Source organism: Martes martes (genome assembly GCF_963455335.1).
Source record: "Martes martes genome assembly, chromosome: 10".
NCBI lineage: Eukaryota > Metazoa > Chordata > Mammalia > Carnivora > Mustelidae > Martes > Martes martes.
In genome coordinates, this window is record NC_137898.1 from 14,980,937 (window position 1) to 14,992,984 (window position 12,048).

General features: G+C 39.1%; 1 pseudogene across 1 annotated transcript; it reads left to right on the plus strand.

Annotated features, from left to right (window-relative positions):
• The first annotated feature begins 11,139 nt into the window (after positions 1–11,139).
• Positions 11,140–12,048, plus strand: LOC308351162 (olfactory receptor 5AK2-like; annotated as a pseudogene). Its single transcript has one exon. The product of its transcript is annotated as an olfactory receptor 5AK2-like (transcript).

The window sequence follows — 12,048 nt, forward strand, 5'->3', positions numbered from 1 at the left end:
CAAAGATAAACTCGAAATGGATAAAAGACCTCAACGTGAGACAGGAATCCATCAGAATCCTAGAGGAGAACATAGGCAGTAACCTCTTTGATATCAGCCACAGCAACTTCTTTCAAGATATGTCTCCAAAGGCGATGGAAACAAAAGCGAAAATGAACTTTTGGGACTTCATCAAGATCAAAGCTTCTGTACAGCAAAGGAAACAGTCAACAAAACAAAGAGGTAACCCACAGAATGGGAGAAGATATTTGCAAATGACAGTACAGACAAAAGGTTGATATTCAGGATCTATAAAGAACTCCTCAAACTCAACACACACAAAACAGACAATCATATTTTAAAAATGGGCAGAAGATATGAACAGACACTTCTCCAATGAAGACATACAAATGGCTATCAGACACATGAAAAAATGTTCATCATCACTAGCCATCAGGGAGATTCAAATCAAAACCACATTGAAATACCACCTTACACCAGTTAGAATGGCCAAAATTAGCAAGACAGGAAACAACGTGTGTTGGAGAGGATGTGGACAAAGGGGAACCCTCTTACACTGTTGGTGGAAATGCAAACTGGTGCAGCCACTTTGGAGAACAGTGTGGAGATTCCTCAGGAAATTAAAAATAGAGCTTCCCTATGACCCTGCCATTGCACTGATGGGTATTTACCCCAAAGATACAGATGTAGTGAAAACAAGGGCCATCTGTACCCCAATGTTTATAGCAGCAATGGCCATGGTTGCCAAACTGTGGAAAAAACCAAGATGCCCTTCAATGGATGACTGGATAAGGAAGATGTGGTCCATATACACTATGGAGTATTATGCCTCCATCAGAAAGGACAAATACCCAACTTTTGTAGCAACATGGACAGGACTGGAAGAGATTATGCTGAGTGAAATAAGTCAAGCAGAGAGAGTCAAGTATTATATGGTTTCACTTATTTGTGGAGCATAACAAATAATATGGAGGACAAGGGTAGATGGAGAGGAGAAGGGAGTTGAGGGAAATTGGAAGGGGAGGTGAACCATGAGAGACTACAGACTCTGAAAAACAACCTGAGGGTTTGGAAGGGGCGGGGGGTGGGAGGTTGGGGGAACCAGGTGGTAGGTATTAAGGAGGGCACGGATTGCATGGAGCACTGGGTGTGGTGAAAAAACAATGAATACTGTTATGCTGAAAAGAAATAAAAAATTTTAAAATTTTAAAAAAAAACGCCCTTCCCCATTTGTAGCAAAAGCAAAAATATCACCTTGTAGCAAGTGTTTTTCTAAGCAGACACTTGGTGCCGTATCCGGAAGGAAAATCCAAGCCTAGAAGTCAGAGGAATATACCAGGAATTTTATCTCCAGTACTTTGCAGACTAGGGAAGATCAAAAGTTGAAACAGAGTAGCAAGATCTACTGATGGAGTGAGTTGGGAGCATTTTCAACATTCAGTTCCTAAAACACTTGAATACTGTCAATGCACGGTAAAAGTTTTGTAGCTAAAATAGTTCATCTTGGTTACCAGCTAACACTGCGGGAATGGAAGAAGTTGGATCTACATACAACTTTACTTTATTTAAGAATGTCTTTGAATAGAGCAGTAGTTGCTGGGGGCCAGAGGATGGAGGAAATGGGGGCATGTTGGTCAAAGGGAACAAATTTTCAGTTAGAAAAAGAATAAGTTCCAGGGATCTGATGTATAGTGTTTTGACTCTAGTTAACAATACTGTATTGTGAGAGTTGTTGTAAGAGTAGATTTTAAATATTCTCACCGTAACTACAATGTGATAATAATGTGAGGTGAAGGATATGTTAACTAACTTTATTGTGGTAAACATTTTGCAATATACATGTGTATCAAATCCTCACAATCACATCTTAAACATATACAATATTACATTCAATTTCATGTCAATAATATTGGGGGGAAATATCTTTGAAAGATGTACAGAAAAATTCCATAGCAATTTAATACAGAAATTACTCCTAATTAGAGCAACACTCCTTATTTGTATATAATGGACTCCCTAATGCATCTTTCCTTTAGCTTGTGGGCCGACATCACCATGCATTTGTTCCAATACTTCCTCTGCTTGGAGCTGTTTTCTCTGGCCATACAGCTCTTTTTTTTATATAATCCCAAATACAGTTCTAGACCAATTGTAAAGCCACTTATTTTAGGGAAGGTTTCTATATCCTGTAATAAAATAAGATTAGTTTGCTAAACTAAAGTCAAACAGCATATGGTTCATATCTCCTTTGAACACTATTAACTTTAACTTCTGTCACAGAGAACCAACATAAAAATTGAACTTGAGGACTGGATGTAATTTGCTTACCAATTTAGATCTAAAATCTCTGACCATTGTTTTCAACACCTGAGATGTTCGATTTTTCCTTTGGACTAAACTGACCTCTTTTAACCCTTAAAATGGTAATACACTTATTTCTCTAATGTCTTATAAAGGAGGTGTGGCTTTAATTAAAAAAAAAAAAAACTGGCAGCACTTTGACTTGCTGAGAATTAGTTTAGTATTCCTATAAACTGTACCTGAAAGGCAACTTAGGGTGTGTAAAACGTATACAAGAGATACTTAATGGGGGAGGAGTCAAGATGGCGGAGAAGTAGCAGGCTGAGACGACATCGGGTAGCAGGAGATCAGCTAGATAGCTTATCTAACCATTGTGAACACCTATAAATCCAACGGGAAATCGAAGAGAAGAAGAGCAACAATCCCAGAAACAGAAAATCGATCACTTTCTGAAAGGTAGGACCTGCGGAGAAGTGAATCCAAAGCGACGGGAAGATAGACCCCGGGGGAAGGGGCCGGCACCCGGCAAGCGGCGGAGCGACGGAGCACAAAATCGGGACTTTTAAAAGTCGGCTCCACTGGGAGACATCGCTCCAGAGGCTAAACTGGGGGGAAACCCAGGCGGGGTCAGCATAATCCCAGGACCCGCAGGGTCACAGAAGGACTGGGGATGTCTGAGTGCCGCAGAGCTCGCAGGTATTAGAGCGGGGAAGCCGGCTATAGCGACAAAGCCGAGGAGTGAGCTCTAAGCCCAGGGTTACCTTGTGCCGGTCGCAGGCTGGGTGGGCTCGGAGCGCGGCCGGAGGCCACGGAGACAAAAGCGACCCGGCGCTTTTCTCCAGCTCCAACAATTGACTGCTTTCCTCGAGTCGCGACCGCAAGCCAGGGAGGCGGGGCTATTGGGCGCTTTGCTCTGAGAGTGCACTGAGGAGCGGAACCCCAAGCTCTCGGCTCCTCCGGGCCGAGAGATTGGGAGGCCGCCATCTTCATTCCCGTCCTCCGGAACTCTACGGAAAGCGCTCAGGGAACAAAAGCTCCCGAAAGCGAACCCGAGCGGATTACTTAGCCTGGCCCCTGGCAAGGGCGGTGCAATTCCGCCTGCGGCAAAGACACTTGAGAATCACTACAACAGGCCCCTCCCCCAAGAAGATCAACAAGAAACCATCCAAAACCAACTTCAGTCACCAAGAACAGCGGAATTCCACAGCAGGAGAAAGCAAATCCTACCTGGACAAAATGACAAGGCGGAAAAACTCACCTCAAAAAAAAGAACAAGAGGCCGTACCGAAGGCTGGAGACCTAATCAATACAGACATAGGTAGCATGACAGATCTAGAGTTCAGAATGACAATTCTCAAGGTTCTAGCCGGGCTCGAAAAAGGCATAGAAGATATTAGAGAAACCCTCTCCGGAGAGATAAAAGCCCTTTCTGGAGAAATAAAAGAACTAAAATCTAACCAAGTTGAAATCAAAAAAGCTATTCATGAGGTGCAATCAAAAATGGAAGCTCTCACTGCCAGGATAAATGAGGCAGAAGAAAGAATTAGTGACATAGAAGACAAAATGACAGAGAATAAAGAAGCTGAGCAAAAGAGAGACAAACAACTACTGGAACACGAGGAGAGGATTCGAGAGATAAGTGACACCATAAGACGACACAACATTAGAATAATTGGGATTCCAGAAGAAGAAGAAAGAGAGAGGGGAGCAGAAGGTATATTGGAGACAATTATTGGAGAGAATTTCCCTAATATGGCAAAGGGAACAAACATCAAAATCCAGGAGATGCTAAGAACGCCCCTCAAAATCAATAAAAATAGGTCCACACCTCGTCACCTGATAGTAAAATTTACAAGTCTTAGCGACAAAGAGAAAATCCTGAAAGCAGCCCGGGAAAAGAAGTCTGTAACATACAAGGGTAAAAACATTAGATTGGCAGCGGACCTATCCACAGAGACCTGGCAGGCCAGAAAGAACTGGCATGATATATTCAGAGCACTAAACGAGAAAAACATGCAGCCAAGAATACTATATCCGGCTAGGCTATCATTGAAAATAGAAGGAGAGATAAAGAGCTTCCAGGACAAACAAAAGCTGAAAGAATTTGCAAACACCAAACCAGCTCTACAGGAAATATTGAAAGGGGTCCTCTAAGCAAAGAGAGACCCTAAAAGTAGTAGGTCAGAAAGAAACAGAAACAATATACAGTAACAATCATCTTACAGGCAATACAATGGCACTAATTTCATATCTCTCAATAGTTACCCTGAATGTTAATGGGCTCAATGCCCCAATCAAAAGACACAGGGTATCAGAATGGATAAAAAAACAAAACCCAACCATATGCTGCCTACAAGAAACTCATTTTAGACCCGAAGACACCTCCAGATTTAAAGTGAGGGGGTGGAAAACAATGTACCATGCTAATGGACATCAGAAGAAAGCTGGGGTGGCAATCCTTATATCAGATCAATTAGATTTTAAGCCAAAGACTATAATAAGAGGTGAGGAAGGACACTATATCATACTCAAAGGGTCTGTCCAACAAGAAGATCTAACAATCTTAAATATCTATGCCCCTAACATGGGAGCAGCCAACTATATAAACCAATTAATAACAAAATCAAAGAAATACATCAACAGTAATACAATAATAGCAGGGGACTTTAACACTCCCCTCACTGAAATGGACAGATCATCTAAGCAAAAGATCAACAAGGAAATAAAGGCCTTAAATGACACACTGGACCAGATGGACATCACAGATATATTCAGAACATTCCATCCCAAAGCAACAGAATATACATTCTTCTCTAGTGCACATGGAACATTCTCCAGAATAGACCACATCCTGGGTCATAAATCAGGTCTCAATCGGTACCAAAAGATCGAGATCATTCCCTGCATATTTTCAGACCACAATGCTCTGAAGCTAGAACTCAATCACAAGAGGAAATTTGGAAAGAACGCAAATACATGGAGACTAAACAGCATCCTTCTAAAAAATGAATGGGTCAACCAGGAAATTAAAGAAGAATTGAAAAAATTCATGATAACAAATGATAATGAAAACACAACAGTTCAAAATCTGTGGGACACAACAAAGGCAGTCCTGAGAGGAAAATATATAGCAGTGCAAGCCTTTCTCAAGAAACAAGAAAGGTCTCAAATACACAACCTAACCCTACACCTAAAGGAGCTGGAGAGAGAACAACAAAGAAAGCCTAAACCCAGCAGGAGAAGAGAAATCATAAAGATCAGAGCAGAAATCAATGAAATAGAAACTAAAAAAACAATAGAACAAATCAACAAAACTAGGAGCTGGTTCTTTGAAAGAATTAATAAGATTGATAAGCCCCTGGCCAGACTTATCAAAAAGAAAAGAGAAAGGACGCAAATAAATAAAATCATGAATGAAAGAGGAGAGATCACAACCAACACCAAAGAAATACAAACAATTATAAGAACATACTACGAGCAACTCTATGGCAACAAATTTGACAACCTGGAAGAAATGGATACATTTCTAGAGATGTATAAACTACCACAACTGAACCAGGAAGAAATAGATAACCTGAACAGACCCATAACCAGTAAGGAGATTGAAACAGTCATCAAAAATCTCCAAACAAACAAAAGTCCAGGACCAGATGACTTCCCAGGGGAATTCTACCAAACATTTAAAGAAGAATTAATTCCTATTCTCCTGAAACTGTTCCAAAAAATAGAAATGGAAGGAAAACTTCCAAACTCATTCTATGAGGCCAGCATCACCTTGATCCCAAAACCAGACAAGGATCCCACCAAAAAAGAGAATTACAGACCAATATCCTTGATGAACACAGATGCGAAAATTCTCACCAAAATACTGGCCAATAGGATCCAACAGTACATTAAAAGGATTATTCACCACGACCAAGTGGGATTTATTCCAGGGCTGCAAGGTTGGTTCAACATCCGCAAATCCATCAATGTGATACAATACATTAATAAAAGAAAGAGTAAGAACCATATGATACTCTCAATAGATGCTGAAAAAGCATTTGACAAAGTGCAGCATCCCTTCCTGATTAAAACTCTTCAAAGTGTAGGGATAGAAGGCACATACCTCAATATTATCAAAGCCATCTATGAAAAACCCACCGCAAATATCATTCTCAATGGAGAAAAACTGAAAGCTTTTCCGCTAAGGTCAGGAACACGGCAGGGATGTCCGTTATCACCACTGCTGTTCAACATAGTACTAGAAGTCCTAGCCTCAGCAATCAGACAACAAAAAGAAATTAAAGGCATCCAAATCGGCAAAGAAGAAGTCAAACTATCACTCTTTGCAGATGATATGATACTATATGTGGAAAACCCAAAAGGCTCCACTCCAAAACTGCTAGAACTTATACAGGAATTCAGTAAAGTGTCAGGATATAAAGTCAATGCACAGAAATCAGTCGCATTTCTTTACACTAACAACAAGACAGAAGAAAGAGAAATTGAGGAGTCAGTCCCATTTACAATCGTACCCAAAACCATAAGATACCTAGGAATAAATCTAACCAAAGAGGCAAAGAATCTATACTCAGAAAACTATAAAGTACTCATGAAAGAAATTGAGGAAGACACAAAGAAATGGAAAAATATTCCATGCTCATGGATTGGAAGAACAAATATTGTGAAAATGTCTATTTTACCTAAAGCAATCTACACATTTAATGCAATCCCTATCAAAATCCCATCCATTTTTTTTAAAGAAATAGAACAAATAATCCTAAAATTTATATGGAACCAGAAAAGACCTCGAATAGCCAAAGGAATATTGAAAAAGAAAGCCAAAGTCGGTGGTATCACAATTCCAGACTTCAAGCTCTATTACAAAGCTGTCATCATCAAGACAGTATGGTACTGGCACAAAAACAGACATATAGACCAATGGAACAGAATAGAGAGCCCAGAAATAGACCCTCAACTCTATGGTCAACTAATCTTCGACAAAGCAGGAAAGAATATCCAATGGAAAAAAGACAGCCTCTTCAACAAATGGTGCTGGGAAAATTGGACAGCCACATGCAGAAAAATGAAATTGGACTATTTCCTTACACCACACACGAAAATAGACTCAAAGTGGATGAAGGACCTCAATGTGCGAAAGGAATCTATCAAAATCCTTGAGGAGAATGCAGGCAGCAACCTCTTTGACCTCCACCGCAGCAACTTCTTCCTAGGAACATCGTCAAAGGCAACAGAAGCAAGGGCAAAAATGAACTATTGGGATTTCATCAAGATCAAAAGCTTTTGCACAGCAAAGGAAACAGTTAACAAAACCAAAAGACAACTGACAGAATGGGAGAAGATATTTGCAAACGACATATCAGATAAAGGGCTCGTATCCAAAATCTATAAAGAGCTTATCAAACTCAATACCCAAAGAACAAATAATCCAGTCAAGAAATGGGCAGAGGACATGAACAGACATTTCTGCAAGGAAGACATCCAGATGGCCAACAGACACATGAAAAAATGCTCCACATCACTCGGCATCAGGGAAATACAAATCAAAACCACAATGAGATACCACCTCACACCAGTCAGAATGGCTAAAATTAACAAGTCAAGAAATGACAGATGCTGGCGAGGATGCGGAGAGAGGGGAACCCTCCTACACTGTTGGTGGGAATGCAAGCTGGTGCAACCACTCTGGAAAACAGTGTGGAGGTTCCTCAAAAAACTGAAAATAGAGCTACCCTACGACCCAGCAATTGCACTCCTGGGTATATATCCTAAAGATACAAACGTGGTGCTCCGAAGGGGCACGTGCACCCGAATGTTTATAGCAGCAATGTCCACAATAGCCAAACTGTGGAAAGCGCCTAGATGTCCATCAACAGATGAATGGATAAAGAAGATGTGGTATATATACACAATGGAATACTATGCAGCCATCAAAAGACATGAAATCTTGCCATTTGCGACGACGTGGATGGAACTAGAGGGTATCATGCTTAGCGAAATAAGTCAATCGGAGAAATATAACTATCATATGATCTCTTTGATATGAGGAAGTGGAGATGCAAGGTGGGGGGGTTTGGGGAGGGGTAGGAAAAGAAAAAATGAAAAGATGGGATTGGGAGGGAGACAAACCATAAAAGACTCAATCTCAAGAAACAGACTGAGGGTTGCGGGGGGGAAGGGGGATGGGAGAGGGTGGTGGGGAAATGGACATTGGGGAGGGTATGTGCTATGATGAGTGCTGTGAAATGTGTAAACCAGACGATTCACAGACCTGTACCCCTGGGGATAAAAATACATTATATGTTTATTAAAATAAAAAAATTAAAAAAAAAAAAGAGATACTTAATAATTAAAACAAGACATACAGAATATACAACAAACACATGTAACCACCAGATATCTATGAATATAAAATATCACCAATACCATGGAAGCACCAGTATTATATCTCACTGTAATTAGTCAAGAAGCGCTTTCCTCAGCATTATGATTTTAAAATTTCGGTAAAGAAATGGAGGCCTAGGGCACCCGGGTCTCAGGGTCCTGGGATCGAGCCTGCTTAGCAGGGAGCCTGCTTCCCCCTCTCTCTCTGCCTGCCTCTCTGCCTACTTGTGATCTCTCTTTCCATCAGATAAATAAATAAAATCCTTAAAAAAAAAAAGAAAAGAAATGTAGGCCTAGTGAATTCATTTTCACTGATGGATAATATTCTATTATTTTTATAGCATTATTTGTTTAATCATTACTTGGTTTGGATTCTTTTTAATACCTTGTTTATGATATCACATAGCCTGATTTACGTTTTTAAAATCCAATATGACAATCATTGCCTTTTAATGATGAATTTATTCTAATTGTACTTTTTTTTATTATTATGTTATGTTAGTCACCATATAGTACACCATTAGTTTTGGATGTAGTGTTCCAAGATGCATTTTTTAAGTACAACACCCAGCACTCCATGCACTTATTATCCTTACTAATTCATTTAGAATTCTTTACACCTTCTCAGGTGCTTTCTGTTTGTCTTGATTTTTTTTTCTATTATTTTTTTTCTTCCTTCATTATGTTTTTGATTTTTTTTTAAATTCCTTCTCTTCCCCTAAACTTTAAAAGAAAACTTCATTTTTCTTTTGTAATTTTTGAAAATATATACATCTAAGTAAAAGTCAAAAGTATAAGAATTTTAGGGGCACCTGGGTGGCTCAGTGGGTTAAGCCTCTACCTTAGGCTCAGGTCATGATCTCAGGGTCATGGAGCCCTGGGATCGAGCCCCATATCGGACTCTCTGGTCAGTGGGGTGCTTGCCCCTCTCTCTCTCTGTCTGCCTCTCTGCCTACTCTCTGTCAAATAAATAAATTAAATCTTTTTTTTAAAGATATAAGAATTTTAAAGCTTACATCTAATGAATCCTCTAATCTATCAGTATCAGCTGATTTTTCAGTTTCTTGACCACTTCTCAATGGAAAATATTATTAATATTTTATGCTACCTCTATTTACTCTTATTTTTGACCTGTTTACCAATTTCTAAGCTCCCCATTTCTAACTTTTTTAAAAAACTCTTTTAAAAAAACTCTCTTCTGAACAACAGTCCTTACAAACATATTTAGTGCACAACGATTGGTGGTAAACTCTCTCCATTTGTGTTTGTATGACAGTGTTTTATCCATGTTTTTCATTAACTTCTTACATATAGATGTAAAACCTTCATAATAGTTAAAATGATGGTGCAGTGAGCACTGGGATACACTTCACCTACATTAACCAATTCTTTTTCTTTCCCTTTTGCTTTATCTCTACACAGACAAATGGACAGATGAGAGATATCCGGCATGTACCTTTTGCAAACAAAGAAAATCTCTATTATAACCACCTGTTCCCACCAAAGAAATTTGATATTGATGAAATTACATTATATATATTCACTATTCTAATTTCCCCACTTTCCCCGCAATATCTTTAGCAGATGTTGTATTTGCAGATCCAGGAGCCAGTTAAGGATTGTGTATTGAATTTAGTTGCAATGTCCTTCCACTCTTATTAAATTTAGAACAGTCTCCTGCTTTGTATTATATTTGTCTGCTTTTTATGAAATTGATATTTTTGAAGTGTCTAAGCCAGTTAATTTGTAGAATTTCCTATCATCCAGATTTTTTCAAGTTGCTTCATGATGAATAGATCCAAGAGAACCATTTTTGGCAGTAAAACATGAGTGATTTTGTTGTCCTCCCTTCTATATATGCACATGTATATGCATGTGTGTACATACATAAAATGAGAGGACTATCTGGCATGTAAAGATGGGAGTTGTATGCTAAGGATAGTTGTAGAAAGACATTCTGAAGTCAAACATGTGTAAACCATGACCAGATCTCAAAAAATTTCTCTAATTCATGCTACTAATTTCAGGAGCTTGACCAGGATTAGATGGATAAATGGTTGAAAAAACCTGCAAGTAAAGGAGAGGTGCAAAATCATACTTGATTATTGTTGCCAGCAAATATGGATACCTGTTTAATATACCTGTTTAATATAGTGGAAACATGTGTTAATCTATGTTTCTTAGAATCACACATATTAGAAGTGGACTTCTATGAGATCTTCATTTTTGAAAATGAATCCATGGCTCACATATCACTTTTTATGTGGTGATTACTTATCAGGGAAGTAGTAGAAATACAGAAAACAATAAATTTTTTGGTGAGTGTTTGCCATAAGAAATGAACTCAAAAACAGGTGGCTGAAATATAAGAAACTTCTTTTAAGAAGTTGCAAAGATTTTCTTTCTGTTCTTGGTCATCTTCTTCTTGGTCCTTTCTAGACTTCAGTAGCCATGACAAAAGAAAACAGCACTGAAGTGACTGAATTCTTTCTTCTGGGATTTGGTGCCCTATACAAGTTTTGACACATCCTCTTCATTGTATTTCTGGTCATCTGTGTGACCACCATGGAATGATCCTACTCACCAAGGCAGATTCCAGATTTCAAACATCTATGTACTTTTTCCTACAACATTTGGCCTTTGCTGACATTTGTTATTGCTCTGCTATCACTTCCAAGATGCTGAAAAACTTCATATTAGAAAATAAGTCTATATCATTTGAGGGCTGTGTAATGCAATTAATGGTTTATGCAACATTTGCACCCAGTGACTGCTACGTCCTGGCTGCTGTGGTAATGGACCATTAGGTAGCCTTCTGTAACCCACTTCACTATCTCACAGTCATGTCCCAAAGAGTCTGCCCCCAATTGGTAGCTGGTTCATATGTCATGGGTTCAATAAATGCTTCTGTGCATACAGGTTTTACATTTTCACTGTACTTCTGCAAATCCAATACCATCAATCACTTTTTCTTTGATGTTCCCCCAATTCTCAGTCTTTCATGCTCTAACATTGACATCAACATCATGCTCCTTGTCTTTGTGGGATTTAACTTGATGTTCACTGTGTTGGTTGTCATCTTTTCCTACATATATCATGGCTGCCATCCTGAAGATGTCTTCTGCTGCAGGAAAGAAAAAAGCCTTCACCACACGTGCCTCCCACCTGATAGCAGTATTTAGTTCCTGTACAACCTATCATACATGTACTTACAGCCTTAGGCTAACAATTCCTAGGAGAATATGAAAGTGGCCTCTCTTTTATGGCATTGTGATACCCATTTTGAACCCCCTTGTCTATAGCCTGAGAAATAAGGAGGTAAAAGAAGCTCCAAAAGTGATGAAGAAAAAGTTCTTCTAG